At 35.8% G+C, this 22,225-nt stretch overlaps 1 protein-coding gene across 6 annotated transcripts in view; it reads left to right on the top strand.

Moving 5' to 3' along the window:
- Positions 1 to 22,225, top strand: part of dlgap4a (discs, large (Drosophila) homolog-associated protein 4a) — a 136,184-nt gene that overhangs the window by 49,607 nt on the left and 64,352 nt on the right. Inside the window, exon 1 of one of the 6 annotated variants that reach the window (XM_051879837.1) lies at positions 11,741 to 11,788. The exons of the other annotated variants lie outside the window; for them this stretch is intronic. The gene's annotated coding sequence lies outside the window, so the exon portion shown is untranslated. Of the gene's footprint in view, positions 1 to 11,740; positions 11,789 to 22,225 lie in introns of those variants that run through there. 6 annotated transcript variants of the gene reach the window in all.

Here is a 22,225-nt window from a genome sequence, read left to right as displayed (position 1 = left end):
TAAGTGAACATAAACAATTGACAAAGAAAACGCATGACAGTATATTGGATCCGTGCAGCTCTTAAAGTGACAGCAGCCTAAAATTCCTGCTGCCGTGCCGTCTCTATAATAATGTTAATCAAACAATAAAAAACAAAGAGAAAATTCACTCGCTGTTCTTGACTGAATAACTTTTGTTACTATATTTGTAATGTATATTTTATTTATAAAGTGCAGTTATTTTACATTTGATTAAAGTTTCTGGTAACACTTTATTTTAGGGTCTTTTAACTAGTTGCTTATTAGCATGCATATTGCTAGAATATTGGGTATTTATTAGTACTTTTTAAGCACATATGAATGCCTTATTCTGCATGACCTTATTCTACATTCTTAATCCTACCCAATACCTAAACTTAACAACTACCTTACTAACTATTAATAAGCAGTAAATTAGGAGTTTATTGAGGGAAAAATCGTAGTTAATAGTTTATATGTGTTCCCTATACTAAAGTGTTACCAAGTTTCTGTACCTGAATACCAGAACATCTTAAAACTTTTTTTCAAACTTTGTTCAGTTGTATTTATCTGTGCGATTGCTAATTTGTTTATATGTTCTTTTTCAATTACTGAGCGTTTACTTGTCTTTAATAATGATTGAAATTTATATTAGTTAGGCAAGTTGTTTTTGCTGTGGTACTTTTAAACCATAGGCAAAAGTTAATTATGTAAGTGTTCTTTAGCCTGTAGATCTTTGTTCATGGTATTTAGCTACAATAAAATGTTTTGCAATAAGTGTGATAAATGTAAATAAATGTTTTTTTTTTTTACCTTATTGGAATCGAAATTAGGAATCAATAAGAATTGGAATCGATAAGTAGAATCAGAATCGGAATCGTTAAAATTCCAACAACACCCAACTCTACCTGAGATCTACCGAAGATTTTCCATCATGAAAATTTTTCTGTCATTTTGAATTTTCTGAAAAGCCTACTTTTTTGAGCTCGTTCTAGACGGTTCGTCCAGTTTTCACCAAAATTGGCTCACATCATCTTCTGACCATGCTGGCAAAAAGTTATGAAAAGATTTTTGATAAACCCAACCGTTTTCGAAAAACACACAAACAAATTTGGATGAAGAACACGCCAAAATGGAAGCAAGGCTATATCTCCGCAACGCTTTAGCATATTGCGACCAATCTTGGTACATGCCATCACAAACATGACCTGAGGCTACAAGCAGTGTTTTGGCACAGCGCCACCTACTGGTCAGTCGAAATGAAAAAAAAAAGCCTCTATATAATACATCAACTATATTATGGTAATGCAATTATTTTTATTTAAATAAGACTAAATTAAAGGCAGTTCAACAAATTCTACTGTTTAGAAATACTTCAAAATATATTACAATAATGATGGGAAAATGTGCTTAATTGCCATTAAAATATTGTCACAATGCAAAAATAGGTTTAATTTTTTTTTAGCAAAATTCTATTTATTTATTACAGGTTCAAGCGCGTAGCGCTGAAACCATATTGTAATTGTAAAAATTTCCAAGGATCAGCATTCTCCTCTAAAAGTGATCGAGCAGACCAAACCGTAAGTTGTAGAGACTTGAAACTTTGAGGGCTGGTAGTACTCACACCATCTACAACGTCACCAAGGCTTGACCTGATAGGGGGTGCTACAGCGGTCAAAAGTACGAAATGGAAGATTCTCTGGAGTCTGATTGTCAATAATTATCGAAAGTTGAAATTTCAATTCACGGTCCCTAAGGGCCGCCAAAACGTTCGAAGTGGGAGGAGCCATTTTTACAAAAATGGCTTTAACTCCTAAACGGAATGAGATATTTTCACCAAACTCGACACACATATGTAAGAACTTATTCTGTGGTTGCATGAAAAATGACGAGGTGACTGGCCACTTGGTGGTGCTATAACAGAAAAAAAAACATGAAAATGTCTATAACTACTTCACCGTTAGTCTGTTCAACTTGAAAATTGCCATGCAGTGTCTTTGTCCGAGATGCCATGACTGTCTATGAGGACACTAACGAAAAACATTTCGAAAAAACATGTCCGCCATCGGCCAATGAAGTTTGAACAGCTATCAGACAAGGTTAACGGAGGCTGCCTTCGAGTTTTTCACGTGCATAAAGGATCGTGTATCGCGCGATTTTTCACGACATTCATACCACATGGTACAACTCCTCATTCTGAGCAACTTTGCCTCCAGGACCGCCGCTGTCCATCGAATCGTTCATTAAATATTGGAGGTTATTTCAAAAACCAACTTTGGTGAACTAGTCCTAGGTTTTTGGCTCAACCTCCATAACTGCTAAAAAGCTTTAAAAACCATATATTTTTATGGTAAATTTCCTGTATTGGCTGTAAATTTTTTCCATCTATGATCTAGATGGTTACAGGCTTGCTAAATAAAACATAATACTGTTTTATGCATGTGCTTAAAGGCCTTAAAACACTTGAACCCCGATAACTGCTGCTCGCAGCTATATTTTATTTATTTTTTTGTTGAGGTTTGCACGTGCACATTGTCTTCAGAGTATTTAAAAATCTATTTTTCATACACTGTCCTGAGTACCTTAACATGAAGTTACAAGGATATTTTTTGTACATTTTTTACTGTTGTAATCACAGACCAGGGCATCTCATTATTTGAGCTGGATGGTATTTGGCAGTGAAATGCCATGTGAATATTACATTGGTCTGTTAGGCTGATGAAATCTGATGTAAGGTGATTTGAAACATGTTACACACCTGCTTCGGCCTGCAGCTTGACCACTACAGCAGGGAAACCGCACTGAAAACCAAATAAAATAGAAAGACACAAGGAGCGAAACATTCTGGCATCATAAAGCTGATTCATATGTGTAGGCTAACATGCATGACGTGTCTCCTCCTCATGGGACTAATTAGCATCATGATTTAAAACCATTTATAAAGTCTCTTTTTAGAAATATTAAAATGTTTTGCATTGTAATAAATAAAGTCTGTCATGTTCCTGAAAGGCTTTGTGAGATTTTTGCAATGCAATGTATTTTATACACCGCTTCATTAATTCCTTTTAAATGGAGTTTTGTAATGATTTTGAAGTGGTGTGTTTGTTAATCAGATGAAGTACTTCCAGTTTCAATCTAGAACATCATATCTGACCTGTGATGCATGAAGCACAAAACAACTTTGTGACACAAACAGTCTTGTTGTTTTGCTCCAGAAAACATCCTCAGAGCAATTTACCGCGCACTATGTGCACCTGGCGTGTTGTGATTCGCTCTGTTATTGCTTTTTTCCTCCTGTTTTTCCTGGGAGGTGGAAGATGAGGAGGAAATAGGTTGAGCAGCAGCTGGAATTCACCCAGACAGGCTGCTTTGTTTGCTCTCGCCGAAAATGAGCAAACGAACGGTTTTAAGTGCTTTTTTAAGGTTAACAAGATCCTCAGACCCGGCGAGGCTGACTGACAGCAGGACTGATTGCTTTTAAGAGTTTCACTGTCGACCCAAACGAGAGTTTTGTGGCTTACAAAACTATTAATGGTTTCATTTTGCCTTAAAAGTGTAATGTGTGTCATTTAAATGATAAAATATACAGTACCATCTTAAAATGCAGAGGCAACTAGACATTATATAGTAGGTTGATACCCACTATTGTTCTATATCTTTATTACCTTCCTAGAAGTAGTACAATTTTAAAACTATTTAAAAGATTTTTGCTAAATGCTAAATTGACCAAAATTACTTTTTACAGAGAAATAGAGTGATTATTTCTTTAATGTTCACAAATAAATGTGAAACGTATGAAAAATATAGGGAAAATATGTGTGATTCTAATTATATATTTGCCAATATTATATATTTGCCAATAATTAGTGAATTTATTTTCATGATTTTTTTCCTCCATTTATTTCTGAGTTTTGGGGTTTTCTGCAGGATCTGGTTTTATTTATCATGCAAAAGTAAACAAATTACCATGAATTGCAAATCTCCTTAATAATTTGTTTTGTGCACATATGAAGCATTGTGTGTGTGTGTGTGTGTGTGTGCATATAACATAAAACATGAACATAAAACATTATTCATTTTTCTTCTGTATGAACATGTAAGGCTGGTAAGGTTACTTCATGTTTGTGTAGTGATCATTTCCTCTGCATCAGATCTCACTTGACTCTCAGAGGAAATACTGATATGAAATAAATGATATTTTCCACTAACTAATCTATCGGGGGATTGAGTTCATTGATTTGTGCAAATGAAAGGTTTTACATTCCTGTACGGCTGATGGTTGAAGTGTTAGCGGTTGAAGTGTGTTTCTGACTCTAATACATCGCTGTGGATTTAAATATTTAATTTCTGCATTACAGAAGACGCCTATTCCAATTTGCATAATTCCATATGTGGATTGTCATGCATAATTAATATGCGTTAGATTTCTGCCCGTGAGACATCGAAGGATCCTCTGTTTAGACACACCAACAGAACCCAGGTGTACTGGACAAGTGTTCATGAAAATGGCCTGATGAAATCATGAAGGTTTGAGGATAGTGATCTTTATTTAGCATCATTACTACCAGAATCTGGTAAATTACATCCTAGGTGGCAAAAATATGTTCTCAGAATGTTTCAATAACATCCCCATTTAGTTATGAAAACGTTATTTCTGAATGTTGTCTGAATGTTCAAAGCATTTTTTTTAAATTGTTCTAAAACGTTTCTGTCTTGGTTATGTGAATGTTAAGGAAACATTCCATTTCATCATTCTTCAAACATTATGGGAATGTTACTTTCGAATGTTCTCTGAATATTCAGAAACAAGTAGGCATAGTAACATTTATAATCATGTTATATGAATGTCCAACTAAAACATTTTAGGAAAACTTTTCATGAACGATGTATAAATAATGTTTTTGTGTTATCATTTTGAGAACATTATTAAAGACCAGATAACTTTGAATGAAAATTGTTCATAACTTTGAGAGAACCTTGCCAGAACGTTAGCCAAAGTTCTGAGAACATTTCCTGTTAGCTGGGATAGTTTCCATTATGTAATTTATTTTGATAAACCAATTTGTATCTCTGTATATAAAAGTGTTGCCAAGTCTGCGGTTTTCCCGCGGAATTGTGCTACTTTTAAGTTGTTGCCGCGGGTAAATTTTTTTTCCTGCGGGTTGATTTCCACCCCTGAACGTACAATTTCGGCACTCCAACACCCTTAAAACACCCCCCAGACATACAAATTCAGTGAAGAATTCGGCCACCCAATGGAGAAAATTGCATTGGGCTATTTTTGGGCTACTTTTGACTGGCCATTGGGCTAATTTTGTTGCACAAACCTGGCAACCTTGGTATATAAACAAAGCAGGTCTGTAATAGTTGGAGAAAGCTATCTGTTATCATTCACGTTCATCTCAGTGACCAACACATTTTTATTTTACCAGAACTGATGGCTACTTTTGAATATGAAATATGAGTGTGAATTATTGGTGTGTGATATCATGATATTAGATTTTGAATGATTAAAATGTCTCCCCGATCTACCTTTGAAGAGAAATAGTAGCATCGTGATATAGTATGGAAGCCCATTTCTGCCACATCAGAAATAAAAAAACATGCTTTGGAAAATCATAATTATGACATTCAAAGTTGAAATTGACATGCTAAGTCATATATTAATATTTTTATTTTTATATTTTTGACAAAATATGTCAGTCAAAATCAGTCAAAATATGATATGCTTAGTGATAATTATGACATTCAAAGTAAAAACTAAGGCATAAAACATTAAAATCATCAAATACTAAGTCATAATTATGACATACTAAGTCAAAATTGACATACTAGGTTGAAATTATGACAAAAAAGTTAAGATGATCACATAAAAAATCTAAATTATGACAAAAAAAGTAATAATTATTAGGATTTACGTAATAATTATGACTTAGTATATCATAATTATGACTTTTTATGTCCTAATTTAGACTTTTTATGTCATAAAGTCTTAAAAAGCAACATGAAAAAGAATTGCGAAAACATTATGGATTGTGATCCTGCCTGAAAAAAAAAAAATCATGATATGATATTCTTGCCATTTCGCCCACCACGACTGTGTATTTGTCATATAAATATATGTGTCTGATAAAATATTTGATATTTAAATAACCTATAAAATCAGGTTGTATATATATTTATATAGCTATAATAATACTGTAACCTGCACACATTTCCAACAGGAAAGATTTATCTTTGTTTTATGTGCTTTGGGCTTCAGCTCAAGGTCACATGCTATAATAATCAGTAAAGTATGTAATAAGCATAAAGGATATTCCTGACATGATGTTGATCTTGTACATCATACTCTGTGAAATAACAGTTTTGTCTCTGTAGTAGATACGGCTCAGGATAGGCAACTAGTGATCCACCAATAGCTGTTCAAATTTGTATTAGCTGTCATATTTTTAGCAGTGGTAAAGTGAATAAATTAAGAGATGCAACTTCTCAGAGATGATTTTAGCATGCTGTGAGACTGTCAGGACTCTCTCCCAGAAGTTGCATCTCTAAATTCATCCACTTTGAAGCATTTAAAGCCATTAAAACACTCGCTGCAACCAAATATAACTACTCCCATACTATATAGTAGGCGAAAAATAGTATGTGAGCCGAGTAGTATGTCCAAATTCACAGTACTTATAAAAGAGTAGGCTAACTGAATCTGGCAGGTCACATGATAATGACAACATGGCGGATGTAGTACATCCAGATTACATTCATACTATATAGAACACTTTTTTAACAGTTGCAAAGTAAGTTTCAAACCAAATGTACTTACTATATAGTATGCGATTACAGCCGAATATGTGATCTTCCCAAATATGTAATATATGATAACTGGATGTAATTCTCTGAATTCAGCATTAGAGACATGCAAGTTCACAACCAGTGCAGGAGTTTATTACAGTTCCCAGTGCAGATGGACAATTTGATGAATTAGTGTGAGAACAGAGTAATATATGGAGCGCAGGTGTAGAATATTTGCTTAAATAAATTATATTGTAACACTATAGATCATATTGCAATTCTAGTCATCAGCTTTGGGACTGAAATATGAAAGAAGGTTCAATTTTGTTGAATTTAAGACACAGTTCTCCTGCATGTATTTATAAGACTTAGTGTTTTTTTTCATAGAGCCCAGATATGATTATCTAACTGGGGCGAGGAAGGAACAATCTCTCTCTGAGACAGAAATCAATGCTAGCGCTCCGCTGAGGAGAGATTGCTCAGTGCCGGTGGGTCGATTCGGATTCTGCGAAGCTTTTCAAGCAGAATTAATGCTACTAGACCTCACAGTGATAGATCAGTGCTGGTCTCTGCTCAGTGTCTTCAGGTCATCTCAACATGTATGTTTGCTGGAGCAAAGATGAAGCTCAGATATGAAGGGAGCCATTCAAACAGTCTGCTAAATAAACATAAATCAATGAGCCACCAGAGGCTTATTCAGGGCTCAATGCTAAGGATTTTTTCAACAGTAGTTAAAATGTTGCCCAGTCACAAAAAAATTATAATAAATAGGCCTGAATAATATAAAATAGTTATTTGTTTTCATTGTTTTTGACCCATGTAACCTTAAATTCAACACTGTAAACAATAATTTTTTGAAGTTGTAAATTAAACAATAGCCGTTTTACCAAACGGTTCTATGAACGGCAAGGAATGGTTCCAGTTATATTTCCACTTGAGCCTGGTTCGACATGGTTACAAACCACTCTCGGCCCGGAGATCTCAGCTGGTAGAATCCGTGAAGTGACATTGCCACTCACTTATAATTTCGCTTATAATTCAATGTGTAACTTACCGATTCTTTGTAATTACTTGTGAAGTTTACTAGCAATTTCTGAGTGAAAATTGTCTTTACACCAATAATTTTTTGTTTTGACACCAAAATTTTAGATATCAGTGAAATTTCACAATTCCCGATTCCAATTTTGGTACCACAAAAAAATAAAAAAGACTAGCCTTGTTAATATTAAAGGTGCAGTGTGTAAATTTTAGCGGCATCTAGCGGTAAGGTTGCGAATTGCAACCAACTGCTCAGTCCACCGCTCACCCCGTAGTACATAGAGAAGCTATGGTGGCTGACACAGGACAAAGATGTCGTCGTCTGAGACAGAAGAGAGTAGTCAGTCAAGTAAACGCACTCTGTAGTACAGTTTGTCTGTTTAGGGCTACTGTAGAAACATGGCAGCACAAAATGGCAAAATCGATGCAAGGGGACCTGCGGTGTATATAGATAGAAATGGCTCATTCTAAGGTCATAAAAACGTGACGGTTCATTATGTAAGGTCTTTATACACCACTGAAAACATAGTTATGTATATTATATTGCATTTCTGTCAATAGATCCTCCTAAATATTACACACTGGACAAATAAACAGTTAGTAATAAAATAAACAAATTATTATATAAACATAGAAATAAATTAAATATAGAATAATCCTTATTAAAGTTACAGAAAAGATTCAGTCAAGAGCAGTGAGTGATTTTCTCTTTGCCTTTTGTTGTTTGACTAATATTAATGACAGACAGCAGGTTTATTAGGCTGCTGTCACTTTAAGACGGATCTGATGATACACATGCGTTTTCTCTCAGCTGTGTATGTTTTCTGTGTATTTGTCTGTTCAGGGTCGTCGCTAGACATTTTTTGCGTTCACTTGCAAAACTTTTGCATTCCCCCGAGAAACTTTGCGTATGCTGGCAAACAACTCAAAAGCATTGACATAATTTTTCCTCCCATCTCATATTTTTTTCCTTCTCCATGTCCCTTTAGGGGCTCTGTACTTGTAAACGACAAAGTAGCTCTTTATTGTGTGTGTAGCTTGTGAACGACTCTTTACTGCAGGTATATCCATTTACATCCAAAACAGAATTTAAAAAAAGTATCAAAATATGGGCAAACTTTTTTGATGTGCTTGTTCCCCAGTACAGATAAACAGCTAGAAACGCCTCTGTGAAGCGCAGGAAGATGCAAAATAGACCTTAATTCGCTATTCAGCCACTGTCTCACTTCTTTTGCTGCTTATTCTGGCCAAGAACCACCCAATTTAAAAGGTTTGATTGACATGTAAAGTGGCCAACCGGAGTTCATTTTGTTTTTATGCACTGTTTAGGTGCAGGTAAATCTTAAATCGTGAGACTTTGAATTAAATTGATGTACAGTTAGTTAGGGTTAGTTTAGTTAGTGCATATATTGAATGTTTTAATACAACTAATACTATAATGTCAGAATGTGGCTCATGCAGTCACATTTTAGAAGCATAACCATGCTTTTTATAATAATAAATAACGTATTACTCTGCAATTGAATGCTTCCTGTTATTATTTGGTCCTTTCAGTCATCATTGAACACACTCCGTCATGCTACTTTACTCTAATGTGCTCTTGCTGCTGGAAATTGTTCTCATTTCACAGTGAGATTAGATTTGTGCCGCAACAAACAGGGTCTGTGTTACTCCGAGACTGAGACTCCACCTCCTTCATTTATCATTTGCAGCGTATGTTATATATTTATATAATATATTCTTGTCTGAAAGCAGACAAATTATGATCACAGAGGGGAAGCTGATTATTAATGTGCTGTTATTTATGTTTTCTCTGCTGTCACACTATTTGTCCACTGAAAAGTGTCTAATCTAGAAGTGTTGTTTATTACTAGCTGGGTGATACAGCTAAAAGAATCATTCGATCAGCAGAGAAGAAAAGAAGAGGTTAACATTTGTTCAATAAAGGCTGTTGTGTCTGTTGTGCATCTCTGACATTAATGTGTCCTGCTCTTACTAAAGGTTGAACACACGGTCACAAGTTTCATGAGGGAAAGCAAACCAGCCTGCATGACAGAGATTCTGCTGAAACTTTCCTCTTTACGGCAGGGACAGATGGTGCGGGTTTGTTCTGCCGCTCAGCCTTCGTGTGCTGAATGGATAACACTGATCAACCTCCAAATACAAGCAAAACAACAGCCAAAGTATCCCAAAACTTTCTGATGAAACAGTGTCATTTGGCGCATACAACCTTAGAAGCATGTGACCTGCATGCTGCCGTATTTGGCAATACTTATGCATGTTAAGTGACTTAAATGTTCAAATCATTTTGGGGCCTGCAGATGCAGATGAACTTAAATATAACGTGTCTAACATCAGAGATCAGCGACACACAGCTTAGATTAGCCGGCCCGGTTGAGTCTGAAGGTGTGGAAGCAGAGGGCAGCTGGTCTCATGTCGTACAGGATGATGGTTTGTTGCCTGCTGGGAGATTGTGTTTGTCAGTACGGATGTGATCAGTCAGAGATGCGAGGACAGATGTACCATGATCCTCACCCCTGCTGCTCCTCATGGGACTGACAGGAACAGCTGTGTCAGCGCCCCCCACTGACTGTGTTCAGAAGTGATCCAGCTCTCCTCCAGAGCACAGATGTCATGTGCAGGTGTGTTCAAAGAGACCATATTCTACTGCACCTGTGCTCAGTGTTGAGCAAGGTTTCCTGTACCAAAAACAACACAACAATTTACATTAACATTTTTTCACACTATGTGTGTGTGTGTGTGTGTGTAATATTGTAATAAACAGTAATATTGTGAAATATTATTAGAATTTATTAAATATATTGTAAAATGTAATTTATTCTTTGATCAAAGCTGAATTTTCAGCATCATTACTTCAGCCTTTAGTGCCACATGATCCTTCAGAAATCATTCTAATATGTTGATCTGCTGCTCAAGAAACATTTCTGATTATTATCAATGTTGAAAACAGATTTTTATGTAATTTTTGTGGAAACCATGATGCAAAGGTTTATTGAAATTGATTTTTTTTTTTAAAGAAATTGACACTTTTATTCAGCATTGATGTATATAATTGACAGTAAAGACATTTATAATGTTACGAAAGACTTCTATTTCAAATAAATAAGGTTATTTTGAATGTTGTATTCAACAAAAAAAAAATCCTGAAAAAATATGTATCCAAAAAATGTAATCAGAAATGTTTCTTGAGCAGCAAATCATCATATTAGAATGATTTCTGAAGGATCATGTGACACTGAAGACTGGAGTAATGATGCTGGAAATTCAGCTTTGATCACACATTTTAACATATATTCACTTAGAAATCTGTTATTTGAAATTATAATAATAGGCCTATTTAAAATTTTAACTTTTTTTACTGTATTTTTAATTAAATAAATGCAGCCTTGCTGTACATAAAATGCTTTCAAAAATCTCAATTATGTATGTTACATCGTTACACCAGTAGGGGGCGACAAGTGACTTTCATTTTGAATAAATCATTTACTCCTTCAAAGTTCGTTCAAAACAACTGGTTAGTTCAGGATTGTTCAGATAAATGATTCATTGAATCATTTACTCAACCAACTCTTTCAAAAAACACCGCATTCAGATACGAAACAAGTCAGTCATTAAGCCTGCGTCTCAATTCATCGTAAATAGTATGTGATATTAGTAATATTCAATACGATTTAGGGTGGATAGTAAGCACATTGGGATGCAGGGTGAATCTTTTTCACGCAACAAATTAATTCGGGAAAGAAACACATGACTGAGTTTATGATTCTATGAACCATTCATGTAAACGATTCGTTGAAGAAACAAGTAATGACTCATTGATCCGTTCACTCAATCGATTTGTTCAAAACGATGATTCGTTCAATAACGTCACTAGTGTTGCGTCTCGCTGGCTTCCCGCCTTGCCTTTGGAAATATTTAATTCGACGGAGCAAAAATAGAGAAGGTATGGGCTGTCAATATTGTCTCTTAAATGTCTTAGTTACTCAATAGTATCTTCTTTCTTTTTTATTGAGCTGTTGTATAAAGACTTCGCACTGGAAGTCGTGTGTTGGTCTGAATATCAGATATTATTTCAAAGACAGTTGTGACACCCAGAGATGTCAGGAATAATTTGAAGGCTTTCGTGGTGGTTTGAGTGGAACTATTGATTTTAAGATTTTTAGCCCTGCTTTAGCTAGCTAGTGCTAATGAACACAGGAATCGGATCCTTTTATTTATTTACCTTGGACAGCTAGGAAATTGCTTATCTTTGGTTATCTTTATCGATTTGGCAATGGTTATACATAAATAATGCAACATACAGTATGTTTTTTTTATTCTGAGTAAAAAAAAATGACGCAATAAAAAGCATACTGGGTGAAATGTAGATACAGTAGGTGCGGTCACATAAAATTAATCGGCGAAATGTTATTGATGTTGATTTTATCACATAACTGATCGTACTGTCGTTGTCAGGATGCCTTTGGTCGATACTCCAAATGGTCCGTTTGTTACCCTTGTTGTGTTTCTTGTAGTGTTGAGGTCTGTGTTTGGCATTTTAATGCGATTCATGAGAGTTTTCGTTTCATGTGATTAGTTTAATACAACAAGCGCTGTGTTCTCCATGACATGGACATTTTTCATAGAAAACATTAGTGAAAATATAAACATGAAATGACGAAAATAAAGGGAACTTTTTGCATAGAGCTCTTTTTTTTTAGGTTGTTTAGGTAGATTTTGTTGCAATGATGTATTTTAAGTCATGGCAACTTGACATTTTAAAATAAGTTGATTAAGTAAATGAATCAAAGCCTTGAACCATTGCCTTCTCTTTGTGTATTTCCATAAATGCCTTTTTATTTTGTTTTTTACTGTGTAATATTAGCCTGGAATAACAAGAACTTTGCTTTGGAATTGAAAGTGAAAATCAGAAATCTTCTATGAATACAAAGGAAAAGAGCTCTCAAATTTTCTGGATAATATTTTTATGCCAGAATGCCAGCAATGAAACTAGCAAGAATGCAGTCCCATAGGACAGTAAAATCACAAATGAGATCCCTTTGAAGATGATGTGTGTAATTTTTTGGATGTTAAAACCCTTTCTCATATCCCAGCTTAATGTTAGAGACAGCTACATTGATTTCCCTAAGAAATATAAACATTGCGACTCAATCCAAACATTGTTTGCACGTATCCACCTTGAAGCAGCAATATTTCCCCAACTAATGGTGTAAGTTTGGGGTGGGACTATCTATTTTTCCAACCAGTATTTTTGGTATTGAATGAAGTATTTCTCCCATTTTGCATACATTGTTTTTTGACATCATCTCTGTTCCAGGATCGCTTTCTCTTTGATGATAAAATGAAGTATGTTGAGGAAATTTCTCTCTTGATCAAAAAAGAAGTTTATTATAATGTTCAAGCTCTTCTTGTCCATTCATTATTGTCAGGCTTAAAGACAAAACCAATGAAAGTAGCAGTAGTCTACATGTGCTATATTCCACACCGTAAATGTTTTGAGTGTAAGTAATATAAATTTAGTGTATTTTACTACCTGATTCTTTCCAAAACCTAGTGAGCTGCCTGTTGAGGCAGCAACCCTGTTGAAAAAACCAGCATATGCTGGTTAGGTATGTTTTGAAGCATGGCAGCTGGTTTGAGCTGGTTTAAGCTGGTCTTAGTTGGTTCTTAGCTGGTCATGAGCTGGTTTAAACTGGTCCTAAGCAACTAGCTCCAGCTCAGAACCAGCTTAAACCAGTTTATGACCAACTAAGGACCAGCTTAAATCAGCTCAAACCAGCTGCCATGCTTCAAAACATAGCTAAACAGTATGCTGTTTTTTTCAACAGGGATGTAAGGCATTATATACATACTCCTGATGCAGAATCAAAATGGCAAACGAAACAAATGTTGATGAATTCATTCAGTACTGAAAAGTATAAATACTATTGTACGTGCTATTTGTGTGTGCTGTGTATTTTATGCCCATTTGTGTATTGCACTATTAGCTTAGCTACACAATTCTTTCCTCTTCCTCAGTCCAGGCTAAAACAAATGTCTTTTAAGTTTCATATTGTGTGTGTTTAGGTGACAGATACTAAAAGTGAGGGTTTTGATGTCATTATAATCTAGCAGAAAGACTATGATGGCTCCAATAGATAACGTGAAAATGAAGTGCTTTCAATTATGAATTTTGAATGGAATAATCACTGACTCATTATTTAGAAATTACATCCTTATACACTCAGATACTGGACATTAGAATGTCTTTGATTGCACTTTAAATCTGTCAGAGAGAAGAATAATGTGTTGAATAGTAAATCTGCACAGTTTTACAATTCAGCTGCATAGAGGAACATGAGTGAATAAAAAAAAATAGTAATGGTAAAAGGCTTAAAGCCTTGGTTATCTCATGTGTTTGAAGAAAGCAGGATATGGGAGAGACTAGTATGCAAATGTCTTGAGAGATTTCAAATTACAGCACTGTATGAATTGCATTAGCTTGTTTGCTGTTTGCTCTGCGCTCTTAAATTTACATGCATTAATTTAGCAGATACTTTAAGATAAAGTTACAAATGAGGAACCAAAAGCTATTCATCCTATAGGGAGAACATGAGAAGTGCTATGATACTAAGTCCTAGTATTACATAAGATCCTAACAATTTAGTATATTTTATGTATTTATTCATTAAAGCAGGGAGATGAATATGCATTTGGTGTTTTTGGGTAACCTCTGTTTTAATGCAGACATCTCCAGGGTACGTTTTGAAGTGAAGGGTAAGTCAGAGCTCTAGGGGACAGATGGGATTTTACTGCTCTGTTTAACTACACAATAGTGGCAAGGAGTCACCTTTGCAATGCAAAGTATAAGGCAAAGTCACAAACTCTGAGCTACATCACGACCGCTTTCATGAGCAGTACTTCAAAACCGTTTGTCATGTATTTAGAACAACCTAAAGTTCATTATAAGTTCCCCTACGTTGTTTTGCCAAGCTTGACAGCTATTGATAACAAATACAAAACATTCAAAGATTTTGCCCCTAAGTGCACTGGAAGTGTCATCAAGCCATTTTTGAAAGATGTTTACAAAACGGCAGCTTTCCAACTCTTTTAAGATGGACGAAAGGCTGCCCAAACCCTAACATGACGCTCAAGCACAAGGTAATGGACCAGGACAGAAGAAACTTCTCTTGATCTATGAAATAATAAAGCACAAGAGAGATAATGTTAGGGCCGTACATAAATACCGAACACACCAGCACCATCCGAATGATCCGAAATGCCTTGATTTTATCCTTGTGTACGCCATCTTTCTGCTTGACGTCGTCACCGGGTCCAGGGCGCACCAGAGCCTTCAGGACCATCAAACAGCAGAAGAGTTTTACACTGAAAAAAATCATGAATTCAAGCAGAAGTAAGTTAAACAGTGTAATCACTTCCAGAGTGTATATTATGCATGAGATAATGATCAGAATCCACCCAACGGTCAAACAGGCGATCCGGTATTTCATGGGTTTGAACTTCAGGAAGGTCACAGGATGGACAACCCCTACGTAACGCTCCACACAGATGCAGCTCTGAAACAGAGGACGACCGACCCAAAGTACCAGTCCAAGAAAGAGCAACCAAAACTCACAGTCACTACAGCTAAAGAAAAACTGTCGGATGAGAAAAACGTAGGAGACGCAGAAGATGACCTCAACAAGTGCCGCGTTGAAGACGAAGATTTCAGTGGATTGTCCTTGAATCATCTCCTTCACACTTAGCCATAGGATGTAACAGTTTGCTGGAAGACCAAAAACCAGATTGATGGCGAGAGAGACGGCGATGACATGGGAGGGTAAAACGTAGCATGCACTGGAGTTAATGTTCACTACGTACATTAACGGCAAACACATCGAAGCATTTGTCACCTCTAACATGGTGGTGGAGTTTCTGAAACCCTTGGGAGAAGGTGGAAGGAATAAAGATTCATTAGGACTGCAAGAGTAAATATAATTTTCTAGTTTTATAATAGATTAAGACTATGTTTTCCTCACCAACTCCTCAGTGTTTAAGTTGTCCGCCGAACACTCAAAATAACAGCTAGTTTGGCTCTGAACGGGTTGAAGATCCACTGAATATGATTAGTTTCATATGCTGCCAAAATACCTTACAGTTATGATTCATGACTTGGATCTTTTGAGCAGTTTTGCATTGATGCAGCATTCAAATTCTGTTTGTTAAGCATGGAAAATGTGTATTACACATGCAAATATAAAACTATTTATCACAATCCTATTTGTCAGGTTTAGAATAACTTTGTCCACATTCACAGAAAAATGAGAAGTCTAGCCAGTATAATGTGTGAGTAATATTAGACATTATTTGGACAAAGTAGTCAATTTACAGCTGAAGATCTTTATTAGCAGTATTTTCATAATTGTACAATCAGACCAGTCTTTTTAGAGTCCTAAAGTTGGACGATGATCCAAATTTTGTCACAAAATATTGTATTTTACAAACACATTGACATATTGTGACAACACTTACTTATGTTTCAGTGGTACTGTGCCCTGAGGATACCTGAGTGCATACAAATGCTAATAACTTATGATTAATATAGCCTGTTTTCATGATTTTCATTATCATGCTGAATTATAGGCCATAAATTGGAAAATATAGTGTTGTAACTTATATGACATCACTTGAGTGCGTTTTGCTACACAGCTAAACTCAATTTTAAATTTTGTTTCCCATTTTTTATTAGGTGTTTATAGTTTTTAATTATTTTATTTCAGTTATTTCCAAGTTAAATAAAAATGAGAAGTTTTTATTTTATTTCAAGCCATGCGAAAATTCTAAATATGATTATTGGTTTAGGCATTGTCTGTAATGGGTGAGGTATGATTGGTCTAAATTATTCTGATATAATTTTTCACTGTAAATGATTGTCTTAGGCAGGACCACAATTTGGTGGGTGAGGAATTGTTTTTCATATGTATGGCTGTCCCAATCCTTGAAAGAAACAGATTTAAATAATTTAAAGTGTACAAATGTCTACAGTAAGACACCCCCCCCCCCCCACCCCGGTGTTTACCGCCCAGTGGTTTAGATAATGAACAGTGGTATTCAAAAAGTGCCAATTTCTAGTCACTTTTGCAATTCAGAGTAGAGCAGCAGATCTGCAAAATCTCTCCGATACACAGCAGACAGTCAACAATGATGAGACACATTTGATTGGATTTTAAAGTGTATTTTTATATAAAGACATTTAGAATAATTAGAAGCATACTGACCCTACTGTAGGTTGTTCTGTTGAATGAGTTCATATTAATAAAGGAAAGGGTAAAAGTTTGGTTTTGTCTTCTGCTGGACATGACGTTTCATTAAAACGCTTTTTTTAATGTTAACAAAAGTGCAGTTTTCCAATTCTTTTGAGATGGAAGACAGGATACATAGACTCTAACGTGACCCCAAAACCCAAGGAAATGGACCAGGACAGGATAAACTTCTCTGAATCTAAAATATGATAAAGAACAAGAGAGACAAAGATAGGACCATATGCAAGTGATGAAGAGACCAGCAGGACCAGAATCGTCCTAAAAGCCTTTATTTTGTCCAGGTTTACTCCATTTCTCTGCTTGGCATTGTCACTAGGTCCAGGACGCATCAAAGCCTTCAGGACCATCAAGCAGCTGTACAGTTTTACAAGGAAAAAGAAGAGTAATTGTGGTAGAAGAAAGTTGTAATGTTTAATCACACCTGTTGTACCGATTACACAAGAGGTAATAATAATAATCCATCCGACAACAGATATGGCGATCCTGTATTTCATGGGTTTGAGCTTCAGGAAGATGAGAGGATGGAGAACCCCTATGTAACGCTCCACACAGATAAAGCTCAAAAACAGAGGACGACCGACCAACAGCACCAATCCAAAAAAGACCTCTGGTAACCTACAATCAATGCAGTCAAAGAAATATTCTGCTATGGCAAAAAAAAGAGCAAAACAGAAGATGATTTCAGCGAGTGCCCCGTTGAAGACGAAGATTTTAGTGGACAGTCCTTCAATCATCTCCTTCATGCTCAGCCACAGGATGTAACAGTTTGCTGGAAGACCAAGAACCAGGTTGATGCCAAATACGGTGGTGATAAAGTAGGAGTGTAAAACTTTGGAAATGGTGGAGTTGACAGGGAAAAACAATGCTGTACATGTTGAGATGTTTGTCATCTCCAACATATCCATTTTTTGATCTGTTATAAAAGAAGTACGTTGAAGGACAAAATATGAATTAATTAAGTAAAAAAGTTACAAATCAAGTTTTTAAAAGAAAAAATGTTTGTATAGAATATGTCTACTCACAACAAGCTGATTTTCAATTTATTTTCCGTCGTTCCCCAAGAGGATGTCAGCTATAACTGCTGAACGTGTTGAATGTGAGCTGTAAAGTTCATGTTTTGACTTAATGAGGTGTCTTTGACATATTGAGCAGCTTTGCATCGATGCAACATTCAAATTCTCATTTTCAAGGGCAAAAATTCCATTCCAGGCATGCAAATGAAATTTATTTTGAAATGTATACTGTATAAATAACACACTGCAAACCGTGGACGCACACACCCGGAGCAGTGGGCAGCCATTTTTGCTGTGGTGCCTGGGGAGCGATTGTGGGTTAGGTGCCTTGCTCAAAGGCACCTCAGTCATTTCCTGCCGGTATTGAGACTTAAACCCAGAACCTTTGGGTTACCAGTCTGACTCTCTAACCATTAGGCCACAACTGCCCACCAAAAAATGTCCTAAGATTTGTATACGGCCCAGTGGAGTATTCAGAAATGTTTGGAGCAAGGCAAGCTTATGTTTATTGTCCAATGTTTTAGCTACACAACAGTGGTATTCAAATAGTGACAATTTTCTATTCAGTTTTGCAATTTAAAGTAGAGCAGCAGATGTCTCCAGTACACAGCTACACTAGACAGGCAACATTGGATTTTTTTCTATAAAGAGATTTAAAATAATTAGAAACATACTAATCCTAGGTTGTTTTGTTGAATGAGTTCAGTGAAGGAAAGGGTAAAAGTTTGGTTTTGTCCTCTGCTGGACATGACATTTTATTAAAACTTTAATGTTAACAAAAGTGCAGTTGTCCGATTCTTTTGAGATGGAGGACAGGAAATATTATTCCTAATATTATCCCAAAGGCCAAGGAAATGGACCAGGACAGGATAAACTTCTCTAAATCTAAAATATGATAAAGAACAAGAGAGACAAAGATAGGACCATATGTTAGAGATGCAGAGACCAGCAGGACTAGAATCATCCTAAAAGCCCTTATTTTGTCCAGGTTTACTCCATTTCTCTGCTTGGCATTGTCACCAGGTCCAGGACGCATCAAAGCCTTCAGGACCATCAAGCAGCTGTACAGTTTTACAAGGAAAAAGAAGAGTAATTGTGGTAGAAGAAAGTTGTAATGTTTAATCACACCCGTTGTACCGATTACACAAGAGGTAATAATAATAATCCATCCGACAACAGATATGGCGATCCTGTATTTCATGGGTTTGAGCTTCAGGAAGATGAGAGGATGGAGAACCCCTATGTAACGCTCCACACAGATAAAGCTCAAAAACAGAGGACGACCGACCAACAGCACCAATCCAAAAAAGACCACTGGAAACCTACAATCAATGCAGTCAAAGAAATATTCTGGTATGGCAAAAAAAATAGCAAAACAGAAGATGATTTCAGCGAGTGCCCCGTTGAAGACGAAGATTTTAGTGGACTGTCCTTGAATCATCTCCTTCATGCTCAGACACAGGATGTAACAGTTTGTTGGAAAAGCAAGAACCAGGTTGATACCAAATGCGGTGGTGACATAGTAAGAGTGTAAAACATTGAAAATGGTGGAGTTGACAGGGAAAAACGATGCCGTACATGTTGAGATGTTTGTCATCTCCAACATATCCATTTTTTGATCTGTTATAAAAGAAAAATAAGTACATTGAAGGACAAAATATGAATGTTAAGTAAAAAACATGATAAAATATTTGTATAGAGTATGTCTACTTACAACAAGTTGATTTTAAATTTATTTTCCGTCGTTCCCCAAGAGCATGTCAGCTATAACTGCTGAACGTGTTGAATGTGAGCTGTAAAGATCATGTTTTGACTTAATGAGGTGTCTTTGACATATTGAGCAGCTTTGCGTTGATGCAACATTCAAATTCTCATTTTAAAGGCAAGCAAATGAAATTTATTTTGAAACTGTATAAATAACATCAGACTGTTCACATAAGACATAATGAACAAATCTACAAAATGACCCATACTTCCCATGTGCATATCCTATGTATATATATAGGGTGAATTCAGGATGATTGGGACACTTTTTGCCATTGAGATGACTGGGAAAAAGTGTCCCAATCAACCTGAATTCACCCTACTTTATTTATTTATTATAATTTTTATAATGCTGACTAGTTTTACGGCATTATTAGGAATAGTTCACCCAAAAATAAAAATTCTATAAAAATTTATAATTACTTACTTCAGGGACATGAGGCTGAATAAATGATCACAGAATTTTCAGGTTTGGGGGAAACTATCCCTTTAAGAACTTTTATATTATTATTTCAATCATGATAACTCTCAAAATAGTTTTAGCATGTTGATGAATAAGGCAGTGTTGATGTATTTGGTTGTATTTTGGACTAGATCTGCTATGCTGCTGTATGAAGTATGCAAGTATGAACTTGATACTGCTAATAGATACTAGTGTTGTCACGATACTGGAATTTACAACTTCGATATGATACCTTGAAAAATATTTCGACATTCTATACCATTTTCGACACCACGGGGAAAACGCCTCGGTTATGACTGTAGCCTCGGTTCCCTGAAGAGTGAACAAGATGCTGTGTTGAGAATTCATGGTATGGGAACACTCTGCGTGATTGCGTTGTGAAGCACTTGTGAAATCAGTTCAATGGCATAGACAGGTGACGTCATGACCAGGAAGCCCTGAGGGCACCGAAGGGAAATGGGCGCCATGTACTGAGGTGTTGACCACTTCCCCACAGAGGGGACTGCTTTCCTGCAGATAATGACTATCCTCAGATCCATTTTCAAGTCTTGTGCTTGAATGGACAAATTCACACAAAATTATGTCAAGATGCCCGTCTTGAAGAGTATCCTAGCAAGCATAGTCGGTTATGTCTTAAGTGAACTTAAACACGCAAGAAAGAACGCTTGTGTTCAGTATCAGTGTACTGATCCGTGTATTATGTCTTAAAGAGACAGCAGCACTTGCATTTCTGCTGTCTGAATGTGTTTTTAATGTTAATCAAACAACAAAAGACAAGGAAATCACTCATTTGTCATGACTGAATAGTAACTTAATAATGATTGATCTTTATTTAATTTATACAGTGAAGATTACATGCAATGTTGTTTTACATTTTATTAGCTACTTTATTCAGTTTCTGTACCTGAAAACTGGATACATGAAAAACCTGAAAAGCTTTATTTATTTGTATTTTTGCTTTACTGTATTTATTTGTGCTGTTTGATTATTTGTTATTATTTTCTTTATTTTTATTTGAGTAGTAATTTTTTACCTGAACATAGCACATAACGAACCGTACCGAAACTGTGAGCCTAAAACCGTGATACAAACTGAACCGTGAGTAATCTGAACCGCTGCACCCCTAGTGTATATTTGTGTATATATGAGCGTATATTATGCTTTGAAGTGTATTATTTTAGACCACTCTATAATGTACTTGTCTGTGTGAGTTTTGAGTGTGTAAACCGAAAAACTACATTTATTTGGGTAGCTCACCAAGAATCATATGTATGCTGTGAATATATGCACCCCCCCCCACAAAAATATAATTTCAACATATTTATTATAATTTTATTTTAACATAAAACAATATGAATGATGATAAAAATGAATATGCATTTGGCTTTTTGGACATTTATATTTAAGGAACTTAACAAAACGGCAGTTTTCCAACTCTTTTGAGAAAGAGGAAGGGCTGGACAAACCCTGACATGAGCCCAAAGCACATAGAAATGGACCAGGACCATAGAAACCTCTCCCAATCTATAAAATAATAAAGCACAAGAGATATAGTTGGAGGACCATACGTCAACACTGAAGACACCAGGACCATCACAATGATCCAAAATGCTTTGAGTTTATCCCGGTTTACTCCATTTCTCTTCTTCATGTTGTCACCCGGTCCAGGACGCAACAGAGCCTTCAGGACCATCAGGCAAGTGAATAGTTTTATACTGAAAAAAATAAGGAATCCTGGCAAAAGTAGATTATAAAGTCCAATGACGTTCACCGAAACTAATATGCATAAACAGATGGTCAGAATCCATCCAGTGATGGATATGGTGATCCTATATTTC

This window comes from Ctenopharyngodon idella, chromosome 22 (genome assembly GCF_019924925.1).
Source record: "Ctenopharyngodon idella isolate HZGC_01 chromosome 22, HZGC01, whole genome shotgun sequence".
In the NCBI taxonomy this organism is placed as follows: Eukaryota; Metazoa; Chordata; class Actinopteri; order Cypriniformes; family Xenocyprididae; genus Ctenopharyngodon; species Ctenopharyngodon idella.
The sequence above is the reverse complement of the archived record's forward strand: the minus strand, read 5'-3'. Positions and strand labels throughout refer to the sequence as shown.